Source organism: Falco biarmicus, chromosome 1 (genome assembly GCF_023638135.1).
Source record: "Falco biarmicus isolate bFalBia1 chromosome 1, bFalBia1.pri, whole genome shotgun sequence".
In the NCBI taxonomy this organism is placed as follows: domain Eukaryota; kingdom Metazoa; phylum Chordata; class Aves; order Falconiformes; family Falconidae; genus Falco; species Falco biarmicus.
Genome location: NC_079288.1, coordinates 55193175 through 55207495, shown reverse-complemented (window position 1 = coordinate 55207495; position 14321 = coordinate 55193175). Strand labels below are relative to the sequence as shown.

The window sequence follows — 14321 nt, the reverse complement described above, 5'->3', positions numbered from 1 at the left end:
TGGCTTCACTGTTCACTACTTCTTATAAGCCTGCATCAGCCCCTTGAACTGTGGTTAGGATGCTGGTCTTGTTTAATTCTTGTAATGAATACACCAGTAAAGCTGAAAATGTTTGGTGTTATTAAGGCTGATTTCTGGAAATGTGATAGAAGAAAGGCTTCTACTGGGAGGCATGTCTCTCTCATTGGAGTCTGGAGTGTTACCTTGGATACTGTGCAATTTTAGGAGTGAGTGAGAGTTAGGCTTTCAGGTGAGAAATACACAATAGCTTCTAAGTTTAATATTTAATTTATTTCATTGAACAGGGAGAACAAGATCCTCCATGTGATTTCTGCCTCTTAAGGGTCTTGGTCTCCAATTCAGGTCAGAGTTTAAGGTTATACTTATAATTAGCACTGGTAGGCATAAGCAGCTTAGAAGCTAGAGCACTGGGGGTTTTTCCTGGGTCTTCAGAGTCAAGACTAGGGGTGACTTATATGGAGGAAACCAAAAAGTTCAAGAGAACAAAGCCATATTGGGTTGTGCAGACCCTTGAATTTGCAGCAAAGCCTGGTATTAGAAGAGGTGAACCCATTTTCTCATGTTTTGTTATGGTTGCCTGGATATCTGGAAGGTCAGTTTTAGCTTGAACAACCCCATAGTTTCAGGAATATAAATGTTTCCTGGATTTCACATGACTTGAAAAGAGTGGCTGTTTACAGGGCCATTGGCTTGTCTTTCTTCTTTGATACTCCATAGATTGAAATTAACCTTAATTTTAGAGTTACATTTGTGGTGATTAGGAATTCTTCTGAGTGCAGCATCTTCTCAAAAATCTTTTAACAAAAGCTGTTATACCCAACTTCAGGACTAGTTAGTTTTCTTGTGGTTGCACTTTTGTTTGTTTAGTTTTATTTTTGATTTTGTTTTCTTTTTTTTCCCCTGATATTAATTTAGCATTAAGTCTGTGATAGGAAGGAATAGTTTGCATTGCGTAATGTATGTATCTCATAATTGTTGGATGCATATTTGAAACCTTTTCCACAATAATTGGAAAAAAATATGTGGGTATGACATTCAGCACAAAATAAGTGGGGGGACTTGTTTTTCAGCCTTTGAAGTACTTGTGTTTATATTCTTTACTTTTTGAAATACCCAAGGAAATCTCTAGTCAAAGAGTTGTTAGAGCAAATAGACACTGAAACCAATACTAGATTTTTAAGAAAAAAGAGCATTTGGACTTTCAAGTTTAAATAGCAGAGTTTTATTCTTTTATGGATCAAACACCTTCCATGGTTAAAAGTATCATGGCTTTTAATACACAGTTTATGATTTCTGTTATTTCTTCCGCATAATGCAAACATCTTAACTATCACAGTAAATACAGGCATCTTAAATTTATGGTGTATTTGATTTCATTCAGCTGTGTCAGACAACAGCTCTGTATTATACTGCAGCATAAATAAGTATATATACAATATGGTAGTTAATACTTAGACTACAAATTATAGATGTACATTTAAACTAAAAAAAAATCCAAAATCCAGCAATGGGAATGAAAGGCAGTGTTATGATTTTTTTTTTTTCTTTCCATTTCCTTAAGGTGAAATCCAGGGTTATTACTTCCAGGGTGGCTTTTACCTCAGGGATAACATGGCCCATTTTCACCAGAATTTCAGAGGCTTTCGTACAGCTTTTCTTTGTTATCTTATCTTGATGGTGACATGCAGTGGCAGCCTATCACAACAGAGGTAACCTGCAAACCTCCTGGAAACTGTTGCAACACCTAAGTTACAATATGTAAAAACCTCTTACAGCATGTAAGAGGCTGCCAGGACATAGCTTTTGAGAAGTGGTCAGAGTTATTGCAGTGTTCTCATGCTGTCAGGCACTCGTGCCAAAGCCCTCAGTGGGCTATCCACAGGCTCACGGAGACAGAATGGGACAGACTGGGCTGAGTGCAAGATGAAACTTGAAGCCCAGTTTCCTGCTTTCTTAATGCTGGTGCTGTGAAATAGGACAAATACAGCCTGATCACCTTCAAGTTAACATGTTGGTGTAGCAACAACCAGGAGAGAGGTTGCAAGGATGGAGTGCAGCATCAGTTAAATGTAACCATGGGTGACTGGCTGGTTTAGGCTGCTTAAAGAGAATTAATATTTAAGAATTGAATTACCTGTGTCACTCATCGCTTCAACTTTGTTGGTTTAGAAGAAATACTAGTGGATGATGGCAGTGTGGTGTATGTAGTGGGAGGCATACTGAGTGAAAGGGTTAAAAGACTCTATGTTGCAAAAATAACATAAAGATAGATATAAAAAAAAAAAAGAGTTGTCTTATAAAGAAATCTCATTTCTCTAACTTTGCCATCCTTCGTGTATTAGGGAGTAATATCAATGATACAGATGTAATATGGTATATGAGTTTCCATATTTGGCTAAACCTTCTACTCAAGTAAAGCTCCCTAGTGCAGCTAAGTCTGGTCAGCTGAGGATAAGAATGAGCGACTGAAATAAATAACTTTTTCTTCTTTCCAAGTAACAGCTTTTTGGCAGTCTTGGTAAGAGCACAGTCAGAATTGTGTGCAGTTTGGGACTTCTCATCACAAAACTGAAGTTAACAGGTTAGATGAGATTCAGGAGAGGACAGCTAAAATGCAGATGAACCAACATGCAGTTATGTCTGGAATAACAGACAGATGTGGCTACAGACCACTGTGGTGGGGGTAAAAGAAGAGTGCTGGGTCGTATATAATTTTTTATATACTTTGTCAAAGAGAGAGCTTTGCTGTCTTCAGGAGGCTTTGACTCAAGCATTATTTAATCAACAGTAGGTAAAGAGTAGGTAAAGGTATACCTCTGTAATATAAATACTTTACTAAAAAGCACAAGGAGGACTTGCTTAATAATGGTGGCAGATACTGAAAAGCACAAGGAGGACTTGCTTAATAATGGTGGCAGAATAAGGAGCAGAAGCTTCAAGAACAATAAAGGGAAGGAGAAAGATTATTTTTTAAAAATTTTTTTTTTTTTTTAGTAATTGGTAAAACTGAACAGCAATTCAAAATAGAAATTGCTACAAACAGAAGAACATTTCCTAAAGACAGTGACCTTCAGGCATGATACCATGACCTGACTGGCACTGGTGTCAATCCAGGAACATTCTGCTGAAGCCTGGAGTTACTCTGACTGGTAATGGGAAGCAAAATCTGCCCTCAGGAGATTTATTCTGCAGAGTAGGCAGGATAGTAAAATCAACTGCAGAGTGAGAACTCAGCATTTTTTGTTATGGGAAACTTCTAAAACAGCCAAGGTAAAACCCTGTTGATCTTAGCGCTAAGTAGAAATCATGGTGGAATACAAAAGTGTGAACTCACTTCAAGGCCGTGGTTTTCATGTCCTTTCAAACCTCACCTTTTTTTTGTGAACTGTGCATATGTTCAGTTTAACAATTCTACTTTGTGCTCTTTGTCTTCACATTTAGTCCTTATCAGCTTCCAACAACACTACTTCACATGCAGCTCTATCAAGTTTCCCAAAGCGTTGTCTCTGGAAATCTTTGCAGACCTACAGCTTCCAATTTGTCTGCATTCATGTTTTGGTATCCTATTAAAACAAAATCTAGTTTCTGCCACAGCAGCATAATCCTCAATAAAAGCAGTCAAAAATTCCAGATGATAGGCTGAAATCAGCGATTACAACAGAAAAAAGTGAAGTTATTTATATGATTAATAGCACCATATTAAATGTGATAACCTAGAAAGAGAAATGAGAAGACTGGATAATCTGAGTACTGCAAGTGGCCCATCACAACCTTGAAGTTCAGACAGGGTACATTCAGGACCCTGTTTTCTCCTGTAGATATTGGAATTGGTTGTTGGTTGTTGTTTTTTTTTTTTTGTCAACTTTGGTGGCATTTATACCGGTATAAAATTGTGTAAGGGAAAAATTCAGTGTCTGGTTTCTGGGGATTAAAGGGAAAATATTACAGTGGTCTCCTGTTCCATTTCTGAATGCAGGTCTACCACGTACGCTGCTCCAGATATCTGCAACTGAGCTCACACTCATGCAACTTGGGAGGGTAGGAGGTCACCCTTGCCGCAAAGCCTCTTATTGAGGGGATCTTGTTAATCCATACAGCCTGGTTCAAACTAATTAGGATGGATATGGACACTGTAACGAGAAAAATAGGCCACCTGTCCTTGAGAAATCCCCAGGGACACGGGAGTGGAGAGATAGCTGCACAATTGCTGACTCCAAGGAAGGATCTGCAACAAACTGCAGAGTGTCACTTCCAGCACCTTCTGGCATACCTGATGAAAAGCAATGGCTTTCAACTTTTAAAGGTGAACTACAAGAGCAAAGTAAAAGTTAAACCTAATTAAGCACCAGTTTCTATGCTGAGGTCTTCCTCTGAGAAGACAGTGTGGGACAGTATGAAGAAAAGGACATGATAAGCCACTCTTTTGTGTTTTGGTTTGGTTTGGTTTGGGGTTTTTTTTGTATGCCCATGGACCCTTCTCGGGCTGTGTTTACTCTGCAAACATGTCATCATTCAACTATGTAAATACCCTTTTGTTTTTCCTGTGAACTGCAATCTTGATTATTATTTTTTTAAATACATATACTTTTTATTTTCTTCACTTAGGAAGAGGAAAGGTGTCACAGCAGTTTATCTAACCAGTTCTTGCTCTGAATTCTTCTAAGCAAGGCAGAGTTTGACCCAAGATTTTAAAAAAGAAAGGGTAATTTAATGAAACTTGCATAATTCTCTGAGGGGAGGGTTGTTTTCTATAGTTCTTATTAGCCAGTTCTTGATGATGTGATCCCAGAAAGAAAACTAAAAAATTCCTAATACCCCAAAGCCACACCCTTTCTCCCCAATATAAAAAAAATATAATGAAGAAAATACTTGCACTCTGTAGATCGCTCTAAGCACAGGTATGCAGAGCAAAAGACACATTTTTTTGTTTGTTTAGGCTTTTTTTCAGGAATCACAGAATGGTTGAAGCTAGAAGAGACCTCTGGGAGTCATCTGGTCCCACAATTCTGCTCAAGCAGGGCCATCTAGACCTGGTTGCCCGGGACCATGTCCAGGCAGCTTTTGAATATCTCCAAAGATTGAGACTCCACAGCCTCCAAACATCCTGTGTTTCAGTTTGTGCCTATTGCCCCGGTCCTGTCAGTTCAAGAGGATGTAGTAGTCTACAGTGAACCAAGTAGATGGAAGCTCATTTATGTGTTTTGTTCTAGTGACAAACAGAAGTGTGTAGCATGAGACCATCCCTTGCAATGTCTTTTGGTCCATTTCAGGGAAAGACAGATGTGAGTCTGGCAGTCCACGCTGAAACATCCTCAGCACTGTCAGCCACTTAAGGATGCAGAGTTTGCCTTTCATTCCAAAGATGTGAAATATTACCTTCATTTTTCTTCTAGAATTTAGCCTTCAAACCCACAAATCTCAGCAGGAAGTACCACACCAACCTTTAAAATTGGGCAGTGGGTAGGACTTGTTACTTTCAGTTCCCTTTTAAATTACTGAGCTGCTTTTCCTTAATTTTTTCTCCAGCTACTTGACTTCACAGCTCAGCATTAGCAGTTTCCCTTTTTCTATTTCTAAAAATGTTTTCTTACCCCCCCCCCCTTTTTTTTTTCTCTTTTATTTGTTTCCTCTCACTTGAGTGGCAGAAGACAGTAGCCATGTCACACTGATACAGCACTGACAGCCCTGGCGGTGTCTTGGCCTTGTTACAGAGAGCTGCCACCAGTTTCTGGCACTAGCCATGGTGATGTTTAGGACAGATGTCCTCTGGCTGTCAGGAAGACATGACATGGACAGCCTTGGCCTGAGGCTGGGAGGGTCTTGTGCAGGGAGGCAAGGGCTGCTCATGGTGATGGAGGGTGTCTGCTGCTCCTTGTTTCTCCTGGTTTTGACAGCCTTAGCTCTAGCCAGGGATGTGACCAGATCACGGCATGCTCCTGTCCTCACCCTCCTCCAACACTCAGCCAGAGAGTGTTGCAGCTTTGTACAAGGACATTGACCTAAGGATAAGAGAACACACATAACCCCAGTCTGTACCATGTCATAGTCCTACGGGCAGCTGGAATGTCCCCACAGCTGTGAACAAAGGAAGCTCCACATCGCCCACCTTCTCTTTAGCCTGTCATCACCTCCTAAAACAAACAAACAAAACATCTCAACTGGAAATAGAAGAGTGTATAACAAATTAAATCAACATTTTTAAGTTTTTCACCTTTATGCAAAGAACAGTCTAGCTTGCCAAGACTGTACAGTAATATATTGAATATTCTAGGTGGTTCAGCACTTTACTGAAGGGCCTTTTGCTGTGTTGCCAATGAGTCACATAAATTCACTGGTCACCTTTGGAAATCTTGGTTGAAGCCTGAAGAACTTTTAAAAATGGTTATAATTCAGAATTTATTTTCTTCTTTTATAGTTTTGTCCTTCCTTACTTCAGCATTTCCCTTCAGAAGGACTCCAAAGATCATGATCAAAGCTGCATGGGGGATCATGCTGATCACCACTGCAGGTTACAGGTATAAATTTCTTCTGAACCTACATCACCTCCATACTTTGGGGATCTCCACTGCTCTAATCTCAGTATCCTTGGTGAAAAAAATAAGTTGCTCTCCTGACCCATGGCTGATATAATTTTCACAGCTCCTTTGAACTCACTGCCACTATATCAGTCTGTGATGTTTGGGCCATAAAGATTTGTGAGGGAGTTATTCAGTGATACTCTCAAAAGTTGCCTTTTAGTCAGCAAGCAGAATCTGTAGAATCTAATTATCAGGGGAACACAGATGATTTTATCAATGCTGTAGTGCCCTGTAGTAGCAGTCAATGAAACCAGTGTACTACAGATCACCACAAACCAAAAGAACTGAAGAAGGCCAGTTTTGCAGAAATAATGCTTTTCATGTGCAAAGCAGCACATGTTGCCTAACAAAAGTTCAGAAAGAGACAAGGAGAGGAAGAATATTGGATGTACAAATTCTGAATCTAGATGAGAATGTAGAGAATGTGACTTGATATGAGAATTTTCTTCAAAATCTTACAAGTAATTCTTCTGTGTTTTACATAAGCAAATTCTTAAATATTATGCAAAATGCCACTGCTCTTCACAAATAAAGTGTTGATGAAAAGCAAACGCAGCAGTGTGATTTGAAGTCTAAAGTGCCAACAGATGTTGTTTTTGAATGAACTTCCATTGCTTAACCACTGGGTCTAGTTATTGCCATCTAAAGAGGAAGATGAAGCAACTTTGCATGCTGTGGATGCTGGCTGTCAATTTGCAGCATGCAAATTAAATTGTAGCTAATCCTTAAAAGGCAGTGCCTCTAAACACAATAGGTGGGTGGCTCAATTGTCAAATGCAATGTGGCTGCAAGTTGCCTTTGGAAGCACCTTCCCCCCTTGCCCCCCCCCCCAACTGGGAGACTCTGCCAGTTCCCCATGTTAAAACCAGAAAACATAAGTGGGATAGATACCTTAACCCAGCTCGCTGTTGTACTGTGATTTCCTGATTGAAATGCCCCAGAACCACATTTCTTGCACCATACTTGTTTCCTTGTTATCAAGCAGGGCCCTGCACTTGCAAAGCTCTCATACATGCCTGCAGCTGTGCAGGGCAGTTTGGCAGTGGGACAAGCTTTAATTGAGAGTGGAGAAGTGCATGGTGAGAAGATGTAGTGGCTTGGGTGCTGCTGAAATGCCAAAAATCTTTGCTTAGAATAATTGCTTCCTGAAGATTATTGCAGGCATATCTAAAACTCTAAATTATGGTAAAATGTGGGAGCTCTCCAAGGTGGCTTTAAGCTGACTTTGCCCTTATTTTACTGCCCTTCTGCTGTGTCAGCAGATCTTGGATGCAACCAGTCATTTGACCTAAAGTACTTATTTGTAATTAGGTGTCAAAAATAAGGTGACAACAGCAGTCTAATTCCAGTGGCTCTGTCTACCTGAAATGCAAATCTCTCTTCATTGAGTAATTAAGCTATGAAATTTAGAGTGCTCAAAGCCTTTGATGTTTTGAAGTAATTAGCAATATGGAGAAAGATACTGCTTTCTGCAAGTGCCAACAGCTGATTTGTAATAAACCCAATGCATTTGGTTTTCTGTTATTAAATAAGTTGTATTATTCATTATTTACCAGTATTTTGCCAGCTGCCAGCATTTGTAAAAATGTTTGTATAGCCCAAATGCACTGCAAAGATGAGCACAAACTGTTCAAGTCATTAATTACCATTTACGTGACTGTAGCACGTAGGAATTGATCCTCATCATATAACAGAGCCCTATCATGCAAGAAGCTGAACAAACCAAAACAAAATTGTTCAAAACTTGATAGCAGGCAATACTGAATAATGAACAAAACAAATATTCAGCAAATAATTTTAAACAACAAATCCTCTGTTGTTTGTATTTTTATGGCATCATGGTAAAATGTGATGAAGACATGCATACCCTCAGCAACTGTTAGGTAGTTTGCAAGCTGGTGCTTTCCTGGGCTGGTGCACAATACACTTGGAGGAAAAAGGCTGGTTTCTTTCCCCGGACACCAAAGTGGCAGACAGGGTCTGCTGGATACTGGGACAGAGAAAGGTAGCAAAGGTGCTGGGACAGGACAGGGAGCATGTCCAGGTTTTGCGGGGAGTCATGGTGGGTAGCAAACAAGGTACAGGACAGGATTAACTCAGCTGCAGGACTGAATTCCTTGTTGGGAGTTTTACATTTAAATGCTTCACCTTAGAAAATGGCAATTCACCTCTGGCAAGGTAAACATCTGTGAGCAGTCACAAGCATTGGGAAATATTTAGCACTCTTTCTTTCTCTGACTTACTAAAATGCAAACTTCTACCCCTACAAATCTGATGTATATTCCATCATTGGTCTTTGAAAGATATTTCTTCCTACCAGCTGGCCTGGTATGCTTAATACTCATACTTTTCATGTGGGGGTATGGGAACTGCTGGTTTAACCTCAGACTTGCCATGCTTTCTTCTGGAGAGCTTCTACAGGCTTATCTGGAAAGCTAACTGGCCTGAGAGCATACAGTTCTTACTTTCGTTTTCCTCCATTTAAAGTCTTTATTGCTTGTGGAAGTGGGTATCATTTATCTGATTGGTTATGCCTTTTTATTGTTATTATTATTATTATTTTATAAACAGTTTCTAATGATCACAGGCCATCAGCAGTCTGCAGGCTAACAAGGGAGCAATACCGAGTTCAGCTGTTCAGCTCCTGCAAGGGTAGCCTGTTAGCCATCCCAGCCTGGTCTTTATCTAACTGGTTCTCAAATCCTTCAAAAACGGACCTTCCACATCTTCCTTTGGGGGATGTATCTGGTATTTAGCTACCATTTTATGACATGAACTGGGGCTAGTAGGCTTGTGTAACACACAGGACAATAAACTTTTGACTGAAGAATAAACAAGCTATTGTAAAATATTTAGCAAGATTACTGAGGACTAAAAAGACTTATTATTTTATTGGTACTAAAATTATAAACCAATTTTCAAAGAGGTTTAAAAGTATTCTGAGCTGTTTACCGGGTGTTTTGTAAATGAGTTAATTTGGATGCTGATGCTGCTATCTAACAATGAAATGAGCATGCTTAGATAGGGGCTGGGGCCAGGGAAAAATGTTTCTGATCAATCACAGCAAAGCTTAAACTTGTTTATGAAAAATATGAATTAAGGCTATTCATAAATGCTGGGTATGGATCAGCTTTGAGTTACTTTTAAAACAACTTATGTGCTTTATTATTTTTTCACTTTTTTGCATTATCATCAAAACAAAATCAGATAATGCAAGTTTTGCAGTGTTTCACTAATAGGAATGGTATTTTAATTAGCAGTCTCGTGAACTGATTCTGGGAATAGCATCTGCCCAGTTAGTGTAGATAGGCAGGGGTGAGGGATAAGGGAATATTTTTTTATACCACAGGTCTTTTGAGGATTTACGTATGGTCCTGCCTATGAGTGTAAAGGACTACTGCTGGTGGTGTCTGTGTGCTTAAGTGAAGCAGGTGCACAAATCCTTCAGCATCTATAAATCTAATGGATCAAAATATTCTCTCACTATTAGAGTATTGCAGTCCTGAAATATCTGTAGAATACCCTGATATATTTTTTACTTCATCTATCATTTGCATACAACACCACTTAGAGATACAAATGGTGTCCATACTGCACTGTTACAGCAACAGTTACCTTATGTGATTGCTAGCAACATGAATGGGAACAGAATAACAGGCTTGGAGGTGCTTCACAGGATGACAGGCAATGAGAAAAGTCGGGAGGAAGGTTTCTAAATGATAACTAAATCACAATTTCTTAACTCCCTCCCTTTCACTGCAGTAGCCCAGCATCAAGCTCTTCACAGGTTTTAGAGGTTTTTTTAAATATTATAATAACACATTCATAGAAAGGCAAAGGTATCACATACCTGAAACAGTGCTTCTGATTATACCTGCAGGTGCAATATTAGTGCATAAAGATGGCTATTTGCATATCTAGCTCCAGAGATACAGATGCAAATCAAGCTCAGTATATTTGCACACATTTCCTAATCTTCCTTATTTAGCTCATGGACCAGCCTTGGTAAACATTGTGACATCTACAGTACTTAGTTCTCTGATGCTTTTCTTCCAAGCTGAATGTCTGGCTCCCTGGTAAATGAGCTGGGAGCACACTGTGAGTCTTAGAGAATCAAACCAGTTTGAGAATGATAGATTCTGGAGGTAAATAATGACCTTTCATATTATATTTTGCTGCCATTCAGGTGAGATTTAGTTACTTTTGCAACAAACAAACTGAGATTTTTCTGTCAAAACCCAGTGCTTTTATCTATGCTGTGGGCAATGCTCTCATATGTAGTCTAAGTTTATTTTCAGAGATGTAAATCTATCAGTTAGATGGGTGATGTGTTAAAAGATACAGGTGGCCTGTGAATCCTCTAAGTAAGGAGGAGGCACTTGAGAGGTTTTAAACTCCTGAATGATAAAGAAGAGGTATAAATAGTGGCTTGTAACAGTATTAAAAAGCTTTACCAACATAGAAAGAGGGGCAATATTTACTGCAAGTAATAAATATTTGTAATTGTTAAGTGGTGCTTTTCAAATGATATTTCATGTCTAGTTTTATTTTGAGTTATTTTTTAAAACTTCAGTTCCTCATGAAAACAAGTTGTATAGCTTATGGTATTACCCCAGCAAAATGATTTCCATAAATAAAGCAAGAGGCAATAGAAGGGAACGTATATAAAGATTAATGCATCAGACTTTTAAGCTTACAGTGACTAACAATAATTTCAGAGACTTAAGTTATTGGGAAGGAAATCTCTCATATGGAACCAGGCAACAAATCCAAAACTACCTGAGCAGCATGGGCAATTTACTTTCCTTCCACTTAAAGAATTGTATTTTTATAGCCATTTTCCCTGAGCTTATTGATTTTGTATGCAATTTTCTCCAAAGACAGAAAGCAACTAGATTTAGCACACAAATGGATGTAGATGGTAATTAATGTTTGTGCTGTTTGTCAGCCTAACGCAGCCGATGAGAACTTCTGTGGGCTTCCCTGCACAGGATGGGAAGGGGAGTATTTCCTTCCTGCAAAACTGCATGGGGAGGGGACCATGCAGCTGTGGAGTGGAGTAAAGATACCAGAAAGGTGATGGCAGATCTGGTCCTTCTGATTTGGTCAAGATTAGAGATTCATGTATAGAGTCAGGCAGTTAATATTTCCTTCTTTAAAAAGAGAAAAGTCACAATCAGATGCAACTGGAAAACTATACCTTACCTTCTATTATTTCAAATTAATTTCCATTGAACTAAGTGTGGAAAAAAAATAGGTGTAGAAAATGTCAGAGAATGTAAGGTCGCTTTACCAATTAAAGGTAGTTAACCTTGCACTAAGTCCTAGATGCTGGAAAAAAAACCCCAAAACTAAAAAACCCCACAACATAGGCTGGATCTCAGTTAACATCTGTAGCATGTAGGAACCACATAACATCAGTTTCTTTTAGAAGTTGCAGTTTCATTTCCTAATACAGTGAATATAACAACACTGTTCATTAGGGATCAGTTTAGATTCACTTTAGATAAAAATACATGGAGAATAGGGGCCTAGATTATTAATATATTATTATATCATTCTTAAATAAATAATGTAGAGATCACAGAATAATGAATAATAGTATCAGAAAATTCATAAAGTACATTGTTAAAAAAGCAAGAAAAGCATTAATTCAGATCTGGGGCAAAAATTTAGCTCAATTTTTATTTAATTCTAGCTTATAACTCCGTTACAGAGGACCAAAACAACCTGTATAACAAGATTCAAATGTCTGGAAGGTACTGTCAGTTAGTGAACTGATGCTGTTTTGCAATGTAGCATGATGCAGTTGTATCATCTAAGGTGCATGTTATCAGTAGAGTGGATCTAGAAAAGGGTTTGCTACAAACTCATTAGGTATTATGCAAATCATACATTACCGAGAATCTCTTACTGTACCTAGAATAACAGAGATGTCAATGTTGTAGCTCTACAGATTGGAAAATGCTAATTTTATTTAATGACATCCAGGGCCAGTGAATGAGCCACTAATGATCACTCTCTTTTGTTTTCCATTTAAGAAACATATTCGGTACAGTTGGTAATCATCAAAACAAACCAGAATCAAAACTGACATCTCAAGCTTCCAATTATGAACAAGCTGCACACATTTTAGAACAACAGTCTGAAAATACTGGAGACCAGGTGCAACCTTTCACCCTTCAGATCTACCTACTTTAAATTCTTGATATCTGCTGCCTTGTCATTTCCTCTGTCACTGCATGGTGATCCCTTTCAATGGGTAATAATCCATTGTATTGTATCTCACGGGCTGAAGAAGCATAGTAGATTGGATAGGTACGGTTCCCACATGACATACCTTATTAACTTCAAACAAAACCGACAGGGTAAACCGATGATCAGAAACCCTTACAAGCATGCATGGTTAGAAATAAATAATGAAGAAAAAAAAAAAAAAAGGAAATTCAGCTATTCACAATGAATTTCAACACTGTAAAATACACAAATTCAGAACTGATGGGAAAGGTGCCTTGACATTCTCAGGAACCTGGCTTCTCAGTTTTTACTCTCCTTGTTTCAGCCAGAGCTGCTTTGCATACTGTGTTATTTTTGGAACAAGGGTTTGTTTTTTTCTAAGGACTTCAGGAAGCCTTTATCCACGGCTCACAATTTGTACAGCCTCTGTTTACAGTTTGTAGGTGAAAGAATTGCCAATTTGAAGCACAGAACTTTTGCTCGTATTCAGTTACAACAAATGCACTTTGTACAGAGCTTAATGACTAACATCATTGACTAGCACATAGTATCACAGAGCGTTGTCCTGCAGGCAGCTGGGTACCCACTCTGAGGCATCGAGTCCTTGAGCAAGCTGCGTAATTGAGCCTCTAATGAGGCATGCCTTTTGCATGCTTTTTCAAAGTAAACCCCTGTTTGTCTGCAAAGCGTAAGGAAGCCAGGCAGGAGCCAGACATGGTGTAATTAGAGAACAATTTTGAAACATGTGTCTCATGTTGTGGGGAGTGACGCTGCAAGACTTTTCATTTCAGAAAGTACAGCATCCTGTGCTCTGACTTTTAGAGGGCACCAGTGCAAAGAGGAGAGTGTGGGCAGCTCCTGCTGCTTGAACAGCCTCTAGGAGCCCTAAGGCCTTTCTGGTTTATTCAAGGGTCTGTGCAGCCAGCTTTGACTTCTTGTGCCCCTTCCGCATGCTCAGGAACCCACAGATCCTGAAATGATGAAAAGCTTTGTACGTGGAAGGTGACTCTTTGGCCTTGCACATGCACATAATTGCCAAAGCAGGACAGGTGAGCAGCACTATGGAACAGTGTGTGCCAGCAGAAATCACAGCAATGAGGGAATGCAACACCTCTGAGGTCAGACACAGGAAAGTTTTACTTTGCAGAGGAGTCTGGTAGAGAAAAGCATCCTTCTGGCATAAATGACAGAGGTGATTCCTGTTATGGCCTGGTACGCTTGACAGAAAATGCATTATCTAGCAAGACAACCCTATATAGTGCATCCTGCAGACACTAAGGGTTCCATGGAAAATCATTCCTAGATCTGGAACTTCGTAGTATAGGAACATAAAAGTGAGTTTGAAAGAAGGACTTTTGTCCTCACCTGAATGTGGCACATGAAAAGGGAGAGTGTATTTAATTTGTGCTCACATCCAGTACTACTGTTCCAATATTTTGTATTTATGTATATTCAACTTTCTTCTAATAAAGGAAACTAAATGCA

The 14321-nt window shown here is 39.1% G+C and overlaps 1 long non-coding RNA gene across 1 annotated transcript in view; it reads left to right on the top strand.

Moving 5' to 3' along the window:
• Window positions 1–467: 467 nt before the first annotated feature.
• Window positions 468–14321, top strand: part of LOC130143906 (uncharacterized) — a 52964-nt gene continuing 39110 nt past the window's right edge. The window contains exon 1 of the long non-coding RNA XR_008819920.1: window positions 468–613. This is a non-coding gene — a long non-coding RNA (uncharacterized LOC130143906). The remainder of the gene's footprint in view (window positions 614–14321) is intronic.